Source organism: Pan paniscus, chromosome 4 (genome assembly GCF_029289425.2).
Source record: "Pan paniscus chromosome 4, NHGRI_mPanPan1-v2.0_pri, whole genome shotgun sequence".
NCBI classification, from domain to species: domain Eukaryota; kingdom Metazoa; phylum Chordata; class Mammalia; order Primates; family Hominidae; genus Pan; species Pan paniscus.
The window spans coordinates 50,777,494-50,789,846 of NC_073253.2; positions in this window are offsets into that span (position 1 = coordinate 50,777,494).

Consider the following 12,353-nt stretch of genomic DNA (forward strand, 5'->3'; position numbering starts at 1 on the left):
CAAAGAAAACATGCAAATGGCAAAGTATATGAAAAGATGCTCAACATCATGCCAAATAATGTAAGCTGATATTCCCCACTCAAGGAAGTGGAGAATAACTCCCTACCCCTAGATAATGGGCTATACTCGATGGCTTGCTTCCAAAGAGCAGTATGGGAAAAGTAACTTTACAGTGGAGAAAACTGGCAAGCATTATCCTAGCTAGGTGATCAATGTTAGGATCATAAATAGGAAGTCATATGTCATGCTGATGGCACATATTTTGTTTTCAATTTTTTATTTTGATAAGATATATATAACATTTACCATCTTGACCATTGAGGGTATGTACTCTTGATATTACAGTAGTCCCCCTCTTATCTGCAGTTTCACTTTACATGTCACCTGCAGTCAACGATAGTCCAATAACATTAAATGAAAAATTCCACAAATACACAATTTATAAATTTTAAATTACACGCCATTCTGAGTAGTGTGATGAAATCTCATTTTATCCTACTGTCCTGTTCAGGGTGTGAATCATTCCTTTATCCAGCAGAACGAAGCAGTAGACCCTTCCTGCCTGTTAACCATTTAGTAACTGGCTCGGTTATCAGATCAATTGTTGCAATATCACAGTGCTTGAGTTCAAGTCACCCTTATTTTACTTACGAATGGCCCCAAAGCACAAGAGTAGTGAGATATGTATAGGAAAAAATATAGTGTATTTAGAGGGTTCAGTACTATTGGCAATTTCAGCCATCCACTGGGGGGAGTCTTGGAATGTACCCCCTGTGGATAAAGGGAGACTTCTGTATATGTTTAAAATAGCTTTCCTTTCAGTGGTCTTCCTCTCAAAAACCCCTAACTTCTGTCCAAACATCAGAAAAACTTGACTGAGAGATAGTCTACAGAATACCTTATCATTACCGCTCAAAACTGTCAATGCCATTGAAAACAAAGTCTAAGTGTATAAGTCAGGGTTCTACTACAGAAACAGAACCAATAGGAGAGAGAAAGAGAAAGACAGAAATTTCAAGAAACTGTTTTATGTGATTCTGGGGACTGGACAGTCTGAAATCTGCAGGGCAGGCCAACAAGCTGGAATTCCTTGAGCAGGAGCTGACAGTGCGGTCCACAGGTGGAATTTCTTCCCCAGGAAAACATCAGTTCTGCTCTTAAGGCCTTTCAACTTGTTGGATGAGGCCCACCAATATCAGAAAGTATAATCTTTACTTAAAGCCAAGTGACTGTATATGTTAACCACATCTACAAAATACCTTCATAGCAACACAAAGGTTAGTGTTTAATAGAATAACTGGGGACCTAGCCAAAATTGACACAGAAAACTAACCATCCCAATGAGAAACTGTCACAGTCTAGAGGAGCTGAAAGAGATGTGGTCACTAAATGTAATATGACAGCCTGGATAGGATCCTGAGACAGAAAAAAAAATAGTAGAAAAAAAACGAATGAATCTGAATAAAGTATCATGTTTATTTAATAACAGCGCATCAATATTTGTTTATTAGCTGTGATCTATATACCATAATAATAAGATACTAACAATAGGGGGAATTGGGTTCAGGATATACAATAACTCTCTGTATTCTCTTTGCAACTTTCCTGTAAATGTAAAACGATTCTAAAATTAAAAAATGAACTTAGATATAAAAATGTATAAGCTAAAGTTTCAGCAGGAAGAAATATGTAAACTTACGAAAAATACTGCATACAACAGGTGACTGAGGACAAGACAACTACAGAATATAAGATGGGAACTGGCGGAATTGTTTTGAAATAGAAAATACCAAACCATTTTAGAAAAGAAGACTAAGTAACAAAGATTGCCCCAGGAAAGATAATAAGCAAGAGAAGACAGAATAAGAGTAAGCAAAACGAAATGAAATTATATAAACTTAAAAATTAGAGAAAGATGGAAATGATAAGCAAAGGAGATCCAATATGCAGAAAGCTGGTGTCTTTGAAAAAAATGAAACTGAACAAAAGTATAAAAATATAATTTAAGAAAGTGATCCTGGAAAAAGAGCGTTCCGTTTACAAAAACAAACAAACAAACAAAAAAAGCCAAAATAGTCTCAACCAATGAACACACTAGTAAAAATAATTGGAGTTTAAAGATAAAGAAGGAATCCTTAAATATCCAGACCAAAAAAAAAGAATCATTTATAAAGAAACTAAGATCACTTCAGCATCATATTTCTTCACTACAGCAAGCAGCGCCAAAAGACAACAGAATACCTAAATAGTACTCAAGGGGGAAGAAAAGATAAAAGTCTTACATCCATCCGAGTTCTATATGGCCAGTTATAAAGGCTTCAGACTAAACATTTTGAGCTTTTGAGAGAACAAGGAATATTATTCATCTTTCTTGAGAAAACTATTAGAGGACAAATTCAACATACTTCACTCAAAAAATGAGCTGAGAAAGATCCAAAAAGAACTAGTGTCTAACAACTTTGGTAAAACATAAAATAGAAAGCATTATCTCAGAGAGAATTGTCTGGGTCCTCATTTTAAAGGCAATGCTTATATTTTACTTCATTATATAAGTACCCTATAGATTATTGGTGGTACCTTTTGTCAGGTAAAGAAATTCTTTTCTATCCCTAATGCACTATGAATTTTTTCATCATGAATTGCTGCTAAATTGCAAAAGTTTTTTTCTGCACCTATTGTTATTGTTATCTGTTCCTTCTCCTTTTATCTCTTTTTTATATTCCTGGGTTAAATCTTACTTGGTCATATTGTTTTATGTTATTCATATATTGCTGCTTTGAATGTGTGCTCAGTTTTTAAGAATATTAACATCTATGTTTATAAGCTAAATTAGCCTACAATTTTCTTTTCTTTAACTGCATTTATCTAACTTTGTATATTAAGATTATACCAACATAATAAAATATTTTGGAAAAGTTCTCCTATATTTAATTCTCAAGAATAGTATGCATATGACAGAAACCATGGAGGTTTCAGAAAATTGTCTGATCTTGTTGATATTTTGATATGTAAATTTTAATCATGGTTTAATTTTTAATGTTTATAAATATATGAAGAATATGTTAACTTATAGTTGATAAATTATATTTTCTAGAATATTTTCCATTTTCTTGTTATTAATTTATTGCCATAGTTATTTCTATTGTTCTCTCATTACATATGAATCAATGAGTCAAGTTCTATTTTTCATTATTATTATTTTATAACTTTGTACTTAAGTTGAGCTTAGTGTAGTGGTTTCTGTGTAAACCACTAAAGTATGGAAATATTATGTATAATTTGCAAACCTGTAGAAGGAAAAATAAATAGAAAGGAAAAAAGAAAAAACAATCAAGTTTAAAAAGCAAGAAAGGAGAAAAACAGGACCCAAAATAAAGTAAGAAAAGTAGAAACAACAAAATAAAATACAAAAATAAGCCCAAATTTGTTAACTTTAAAAATAAATATTAACAGAGTAAGATTACAAAACTAAGCATTGAACTTCAATCATAAGGAAAATAACAAGAAAGCCAACATATATAGAAAGACAAAACAAAGATAAGAACAAAATTAGTATTAATGGAATATAAAACAAAGATAAAACATAGATTTTAAAAGGTATACTGGAACTATTGAAAAGATGAATAAAAGATAAAACTGGTGAGAGTTATCAAGATAAAAAGGAAGGCACAAATTCAACAGCATTTGGAATTAGAAGAAGGCTAATTACAGATAAAGCAAGAATTTTAATATGAGGATTCTATTAATGTAATAAACCATTAATCACAAAAAATTAGATGAGATGTCAAACTCCAAAAAAGAGATAACTTTTAAAAATCAGCTCAAGAAAAAATAAAAAGCTTTATTATTGCTGTAATCATTTCCTAATTTGAATAAGAAGTTAAAAACATGTTCCCATAAAAAAAAATTCCAGACCTAGGCAGTCTAACAGGTGAGCTCCACCAAACTTTCAAACAACAGATAATTCAAATTTATAAGCCTTTTCCAGAGAGGATAAAAAACAGCCCCAAATCCTGCAGTTATTTATGAAACTGGCTTGATTTTACAACCAGATAAATACACTATGAGAAGTGAAAATAACAGATTGATAGACTGATAATAGACTCATGAATACATACTCAAAATAAATAAAAATCAACAAGCCAAATAGGCATTACACAAAAAAACACATCATAAACAAAATATAATACATCATAAACAAACAAAAAAAAAGTTGTTTTTTTACTCAGGACTGCAAGTTAAACATTTTTTAAAAATCAATTAATTTAATTTACCACATTAACATTAAAAGAGAAAATAGAATCCCATTATTAATGAAGAAAAAATAATTCAATAAAATTTATCACCCCTTTATGATAAACAATTCATTGTACAGACCACAAAATACTTATCAAGCTAGTAAAAGAAGAGAACTATCTTAACCTGATAAAATTGTATTTTAAAAAATATATAACAAAAAGAAAAATGGCTAAATGTGTGGTTGGGGCTTTATCTTAGGCGCTAAGCTAAAAAACAACTTTGAACAGTCTCAGGAACATTATGAGGAATATTTCAAGGAGTTTGTATTTCTTGAAAAGATACTTTGAAAAGATATTTTTATGAAATATGTAGAGGAAAATTAGATTATAGGTAGCAATCTACATTTGTGATGCATAATTAAAATACAGTGGAATTGGTAGGTCTGGAAAGAAAGGGAGAAATACAAGAGGTATTAAAGTAGAGCAAGGTAAAAGACTTGGAAAGTATTGCCCGTACAGAAAGGAGAAGTAGAAAGATGGAAGATGTTTAGGTTTATGGAGTGGACACTGGGAGGATAGGGTACATCTCATTACATGGAGGAAGACATGGAATGGAAGCACCCTTTGGGCAGCGGGGCATACAAATGTGAAGATCTGCCTAAATGTGAGTGGCAACAGAGACTGGACTGCTTGAAACCATTGATTTGGATGAGGTCATCCAAAAAGAAAATACAGAGGAGTGGTTAAAAGAAAACCAAACAACACAAAGAAGAACACAAAAAGGAACTAGAAATGAACAGCCAGAGAAATAGGAGAAGAACTAGGGAAAACTTCCATCATTAAAGATTATAAGTAAAAAATGTTCAACAATGTAAAATACTACAAAAGCTTTAATTCCTTTTGCCCTCCCTTTCACCAATCATAACTCGTCAAATCACATAAGATTTTTTACAAAGGGTACTAATGAATATATGTGATCCAGCACTCTCAGTCTTGTATCAAGGAATAAACTTTTATTCCCACCTCCTAGCTTTTTAGAAACCTAGGAACTTCATCTGCCCTTCAGAAGAAGAAAACAGCTATCATTATGCAGACATCTGTTAGGACAAAATTTCTACTAACTGAATTATACCTAAGAATATAATTGTACATTGGAAAATGTTTCTCAGAGAAAGTGAAACAAATAATGCAAATACAATTCTGAATGGACTTCCAATTACTTAGCTTGACAGAAAAAGAGTAGAACCCAACCTAAAACAACATGTTAGGATTAAAGTGTCAAAAGTTGACAATGGCAAAATTGCCTAGGGGAGATTAATGCCATGTCATTTAAGCCCACTTAAGAGCATATTTCCAGGAATTTAATGAAGTATGTTTTCTATTTCTCAGGAAAACAGTAAGTGCAACATTGATTTTTTTAAAAAAAGGAAAGTAGATTCTATGTAATTATTTCAGCAGCCCTCACTTTATTCCAAACCAAATTCTACTCTCCAGAAATGACTTCTTACTAGCTTTATTGATGTATAATTGACATACAATAAATGCACACATTGAAAATGTACACTTGGCCAAGTTTTGATATATGTATATACCAGAAAACCATCACCCACAATCAAGACAATGAATGTATCCATCACCCCCAAAAGTTCTCTAGTGTCCCTTCATAATCCTTTCCACCTTCCTCCTGTCTCCAACCACTCACCCGAATTTCCAGCAAGAAATTCTAATTTCTAATTTCTGATCCAATTTCTGTCACTAGATATTAGTTTGTATTTTCTAGAATTTTATAGAAATGGAATCCTATATTGTATTAGTTTCCTGGGGCTGTCACAGCAAATTACAACAGGCCAGGTGGCTTGAAACAACAGAAATGTGTTCACTTAAAGTTCTAAGGTCTAGAATTCTGAAATCATGGTGTCAACAAGACCAGTCTCCTTCCAAAGCCTCTAGGGAAGACTTCCTCCTTGCCTTTTCTAGCTTCTGATGGTTTCCGACAGTCTTTGGCATTGCTTGGCTTGTGGCAGCATAACTCCAATCTCTGTCTCTGTCTTCACATGGACTTCTTCCCTGTATCTCCTTGATGTCTTTAAATGTCTTCTCTCTCTCCTTTTTATAAGGATACCAGTCACTGAGTAATCCAGTATGACTTTATTTTTATTACATCTTCAAAACCTCCAAACAAAGTCATATTCAGAGGTAAAGGGGCTGGGACTTTGACTTAACATATTTTGGGGGAAGACACAATTTAATCCACAATATCCTGCCCTCTGGCCCCTTGAAATTCATATTGCTCTCAACAGCAAGATACATTCACCCTATCCCAACATTTCCCAAAGTCTTAACCCATTTCAGCATCAACTCTAAGTTCAAAATCTCATCTAAATATCAACTGAAGAAGTCCCAATTCTCGTCTTCTCAATTATCTAAATCAGGTATGGTGAGATTCTGGGTGTGGCCCATTCTGGGAAAAAAATTATTCTTCATTTGTGAACCTGTGAAACTAGAGAATAAGTTATCTGCTTCCAAAATACAATAATGGGACAGGCATAGGATAGACATTCCCATTCCAAAAGGAAGAGATTAAAAGGAGTCATGGTTCCCAAACATGTCTCAAACCCAGTGAGGCAAATTTCAGTAGGTTTCAACGCATGAAAATAATCCTTTGTGGCTTGATGCTCCTCCCTCTGTGCCCACTGTTAGCCCTGTCCTCTGTATCCACAGAGCCCTGTTAGTCCTACCAACTTCTGAGCCACCCTCAGAGGCATTCTTCCCTTTTCTTGAAGAATAACACATTTGCAGGCAAGTGGCTTTATAGGCTATTTCCTACCCATAAAATCCCACAAGTCTGACATCCCTCCATTATTTCATCCCATCTCTGTCTCTTTGGTTCAAGCTGGCAATGTTTTCAGTTGGCATAACATTCTCAAAACCCTTGTGGCTCTTCTGTATATATCAAGGGGGATTGTTTTAACTAATGACATCTGTAAAGGCCCTACTTCTAAATAAAGTCATGTTTACAGGTTAGGACTTAAACATATCAGGAAGATACAATATAATCCATAACATACAGTACATTTGTTTGTATTCTTTTATTCAGCATAATTGTTTTAATATTCATCTATGTTTTACATATCCCAATAGTTCCCTATCAACGGTCATTTTGATTGTTTTCAGTTTTTGGCACGGCAAATAAGCAGCTGTGAACCTTCATGTGCAAGTCTTTGCATTGATATATGCTTTAATTTCTCTTGGGTAAACATCCGGCGGTGGAATTGCTGTTTCATAAGGTTGGCAAAATGTTTAACATTTTTAATAACTGCCAGTAAGTTTCAACGCGTGATATCTCACTTTACCTTCCCACAGTGGCCTGTGAGAGTTCCAGCTGCTCCACATCCCCTCAACACTTTGCATGGTATTTTTAAATTTTAGACATGCTAATAGTTACATAGTGGTATCTCATACAGAGAGAATGGTATTTATTATATTGCATTGCCTGATGCATATGATGTCTAACATCTTTTCATGTGCGTATTTGCCTTGTGTTTATGTCTTTAGTAAAAGTGTCTGTTCAAATCTTTTGGCCATGTGTTCAATGGGTAGTTGTCCTGTTATTATTGAGATTTTAGAGTTCTTTGCATATTCTAGATACAAATCCATCATCAGATACATGATTTGCAAATTTATTGTCGCTGTCTGTGATTTGACATTCTTTTAACTTGTCTTTTGAAAAGAAGTTTTAATTTTGATAAAGTCCAGTTTTTAATTTTGATAAAGTCCAATTTTTTTCCTGATTCATACTTTGAGTGTTGTATCAAGGACAGCTCATTTAGCGTTAGCACCAAAGTCCTTACAAAGACCTATGAGACTCTAAATGAGGTTCCCTTCACGATTATCTTCCTGACCTCATTTTTCCTGTGGATTTTTCCCTTTACCACTCTTCTCCAGCCTCCTTGCAACTTCTTAAACAGATACAGGGCTGACTTGCTGCTCATTTTGCTTAGAATTCTCTTTTCCCAACTACCTACAGAGTTCACTCTGGTTTTTTTCATGTCTTTGTTAAATGTCAGCTCAGTAAAGCCAACTCTGACTTTCCTCATGATGACTGCAATCCTCCAACATTGCCAAATCTCCTACCCTGCCTTGTTTCCATCCATAGCATCTTCTATCATGCTGTATGTTTTTCTTGTTGATCAGCTCCCCCACTAGAATTTAAGCTCAGTGAGGCCAGAGATTTTTGTCTGTTCACCAGCGTATTTACAATTAAAACATTACCTGGCATTTAGTGATACTCAATGAATATTTGCTCAATGCATGAATGAATACATGAATATATATTGATTTTGCCTTTATTCTTATTTGACAGTTTGGCTGACCTCAGAATATTAGTTAAAAATTACTTTCCCTCACAATTTTTTAAACAATCTTTTTATTTTGGAATAATTTTAGATTTACAGAAAAGTTGCAAAAATAGAACAGAGTTATCATATCCCGCTTTCTCAGCTTCCTCCATTGTTAATGTTACATTACCATGATACATTTGTCAAAACAAAGAAAGTGACTTGGTACAATATTATTAACTAAACTCTACACTTCCCTCACAATTCTAAAGTCAATCTTTTAATACTTTCTAGTTTGTAGAGTGCTAATGATATATCTAATAAGTCCTATTTTCATTTTTCTATGAGAAGGTCCATTATAGACCCCATATACAGTTGTGGGGAATCTCAGCCAAGATAGGCATAAAACTACTACATTTTTTTTTCCTAGCCAAAGGAAAAAATATCTACCTGACAGGAGAAGAGCAGTTCCATTTTCTAACAGATTTCCCAGCCATTCTGGATGCAAATGAATGATGGCCTTTCTCTCTACCCGAACAGAGTGGTAATTAAGAGCAGGGGCACTATATGATCTTAAACAAAATCAGTAACCATGTAAGCAGGACACCAAAATCTAAGACCATCTGAAAAGAAGAGGCTCACTAAGTACCACCTCAGAGAATTGCACATATGGAAGTTCTGGATGGAGACTGACATCTGATGGTGCAAATGGCAGATACCAGTAATTTAGGCTGTTGTCCTTTGCCTCCTTCAGAGGAGGAGGGCCACAGAGGTGTCTGAAGCTCTGAAAAATGAAGGTAGACCAAATATTTTACTCTTCTAAAAAAAGCTCAACTCCCCTGTTTTTTCAGGTTCTCAGCTGTTAATATGTGGCATTAGTTAAATTGTTAACTGTCTGGGACTTCCCTAAGGTTGATAAGACCTTGGCATCCCCAGGCTGATAGTCGCAGGAGCCCAGGCTTCCATTTGATCATCAATCTTAAGTGTTTTAGGACTGACATTGCTTTAGGCCTGTAGACTACTTAAAATTGAAGGCCAAAATCCTCTAAGATTAAAATAATTTTCATTTGTTCAGGGACATGTGTGCTATGCAGATAGTATTATTGCCAATAATAAATGTATATGAAGTTTTAAAGAGTCAAGAAGTTTGAAGCCAGTTTATTGAGGAGTCTCAGTATTTTAGGGTTTAAACAAGTAATAATTATTTTTCCAATAACTGACTCCCAGTTGTGCTGTGATAAATCCCTTCCCCATTAGATAGTAGATTCTTTAATGGTTCCTTGGCCAGATTCCTTAACTTTTCTGTCACTTTTGGTTATAAAGCCTTATTTTAGTATGCTAGAGTCTTGTATATGAAAAAATTTGGTACAGTTTATTTCAAAACTTCATTCCTATTTTTTTCAACACCTGTTCTTTCCCTCATTCGGGATCAACAAGGCCTACCTATGGGTGAAGTTGCTTTTGAGTAGGGTCTCATTTCACGCATTTCCCATTCTCCTGTTTACATATTTCCTTCCTCTTTCTCTTCTCTTGCTATTCTAGGCCTTCCTGGGCTTTCAAACCCATCCACCACCAGCAAGGGCAGAAAGGAAATATTTCTCACGTGATGGACATCAACCTAAGGATCCACCACAGTTCTCTTTCACGGAGAGCCACAGCAATGTTGATTCCCTCTCACGTCTTTCTCAAGACTGCAGGGAGCAAGGATGTGGTGATTATTCTCCCATATTCCACCGAGGACTTCACTGCCATATTCCCTTCAGAACTGTTTGGCATGGGCTATTCCAAAAGCCTTGCCTCTGCAGAAATCTGACATTAGTTTCTAGATTCGCGTCTATACTAAAAATTCAGGGAATACATGTGAAGCAATCCCCTACTTTTAACAATGAGAGATGTTCTCGGGTCCCAAAAGGCTCTCCCAAGAATGCTTTCAAAACACTTTCCTCCAGCAATGCCATAAAAGTGGCCTTATAGGTTCTGCAACCTAGCAAGCATTCAAGTCAGGAGGAAAGGTGTCCATCTCCCCTTCTTGCAGATACATCCATTTTTACCATGATTCTATTAGAGCCCTGCTCACTGCTGCTTCAGAGATGGAAAATTACTTCATTCCCCAACTCTACAATGAGGGAAGGAAATAGGCCCTCCTTGCAGAGTATAAAACCAATTTTCATCTCTCTCCTCTAAATCTTCTTCAGGATTTCCATCCAGGAAAGAAGGATGGGGCTGATTGATGAGCATATCACAATAAAGGGGAGGTGACTGCCCCGAATACTGGAGGAGAGAATGTGGGGTGCTTCATTTATTGCTGTGCACGGGAAAGACTGGAAATTCTTGCCTATTCTTGAAGATACTACCCTTGGAGATTGTTGCCAGGAGACTTTGTACTTAAACCCTGCGCTAACTGGGGAATCAATTTAATTTTGTGCATAGGCCAACCCCCGAGCTCATCTGGGTAGGTAGTTTAAATAAGCTTAGTCCCAGCATTGCAAATTGCATTTTTCAAAGATGTTCACAGCAACATATCCCATTTCACCTATTTCCATACAATATAGTCTCTAATCAAGAGGTTGGGGTCTATGACCTCAGTCTTGAATCTGTGTATTCCTGTGACTCAGCATGTGGTAGAAGTGACTCATGTGACTTCAAAGACTCAGTAATAAAAGGTGATGTCACTTCCACCTTCCTTGCTGGGATACTTGCCATGTAAGAAGTCTGATTACCCTGAAGCTGCTGTGCTGTGAGGAAGCCAGGCCACTTGGTGAGGCAACATGGAGTTATACAGTCAGCAATCATAGCCTCTGAATCTCCCCAGCCCAGGTGCCAGACATATGAATAAATGAGCCTTCAGATTATTTCAGCCCCCAGCTATTGAGTCACCCCACATCTTTGAATATTCCCAACTAAGGATCCAGATATCATGAAATAGAGACAAACTATCACCAAAGCACCCTTTCTGAATTCCTGTCCCACAGAATTCATGAGCGTAATAAAGTGTTGTTTTATGCTACTTAGCCAAAGATGATTTTATAGCAATAATAACTAATACATCTGGGATCCTTGAAAATGAGTCTATCTTGTCAGTCATGTATGCTATTTATATATTTAGGCAAAAATAACTCTCTTTGAATCTGATTAGTGTAGTGTTTCTTGGAATGCCTTCTGGGCCATCACTGTAAGTAGAGCAGATAAGAAAATTCAAAGTGCTTCCAGGTACTGTTGTTATACTTCTAGGGAGACACAGAGTCCCATTGGTAAGCAGGGAAAGTAGGCCCATTTCATTTGTATTTGCAGGTATCAAGAATTCTACTTCCCCACTTATTTTGGTATAACTTTTTAATCACGAAGGATCTTACTGCCCATCTCTAGATAAAATTATGTAATAAGGAGACTATGCCCTATTAGAATGGACAAATTATATGCTTTAATTTTATCTAGCAAGAAACCCAGAATGACATTCCTCATTCTTCAACTTACTTGGTCATGTTAATCATGAAAGGTAGGCTGAGGCCAAGTTTACAATGGCTATTGCTTCCTCTAGAACTTTTAAAAAAATTTTCCTGGGCTGCAAAGCTGTTTATTCATGTTGACTCAATTGCATCAATTGATGCAATTTATTATTTGCATATCATGTGTGGGATCTTTCTTAACCTATTCAGTTCCTATTCCTGGGACACCATTAGCTGCAGTCTCTTTACCCTGAATGGCCCCTGTAAGGTTAAGAGGGAAGCAAAGTTAGCATTGTGTAGCCCTACACTGACTTCAAAGGGTTCAAAAATTG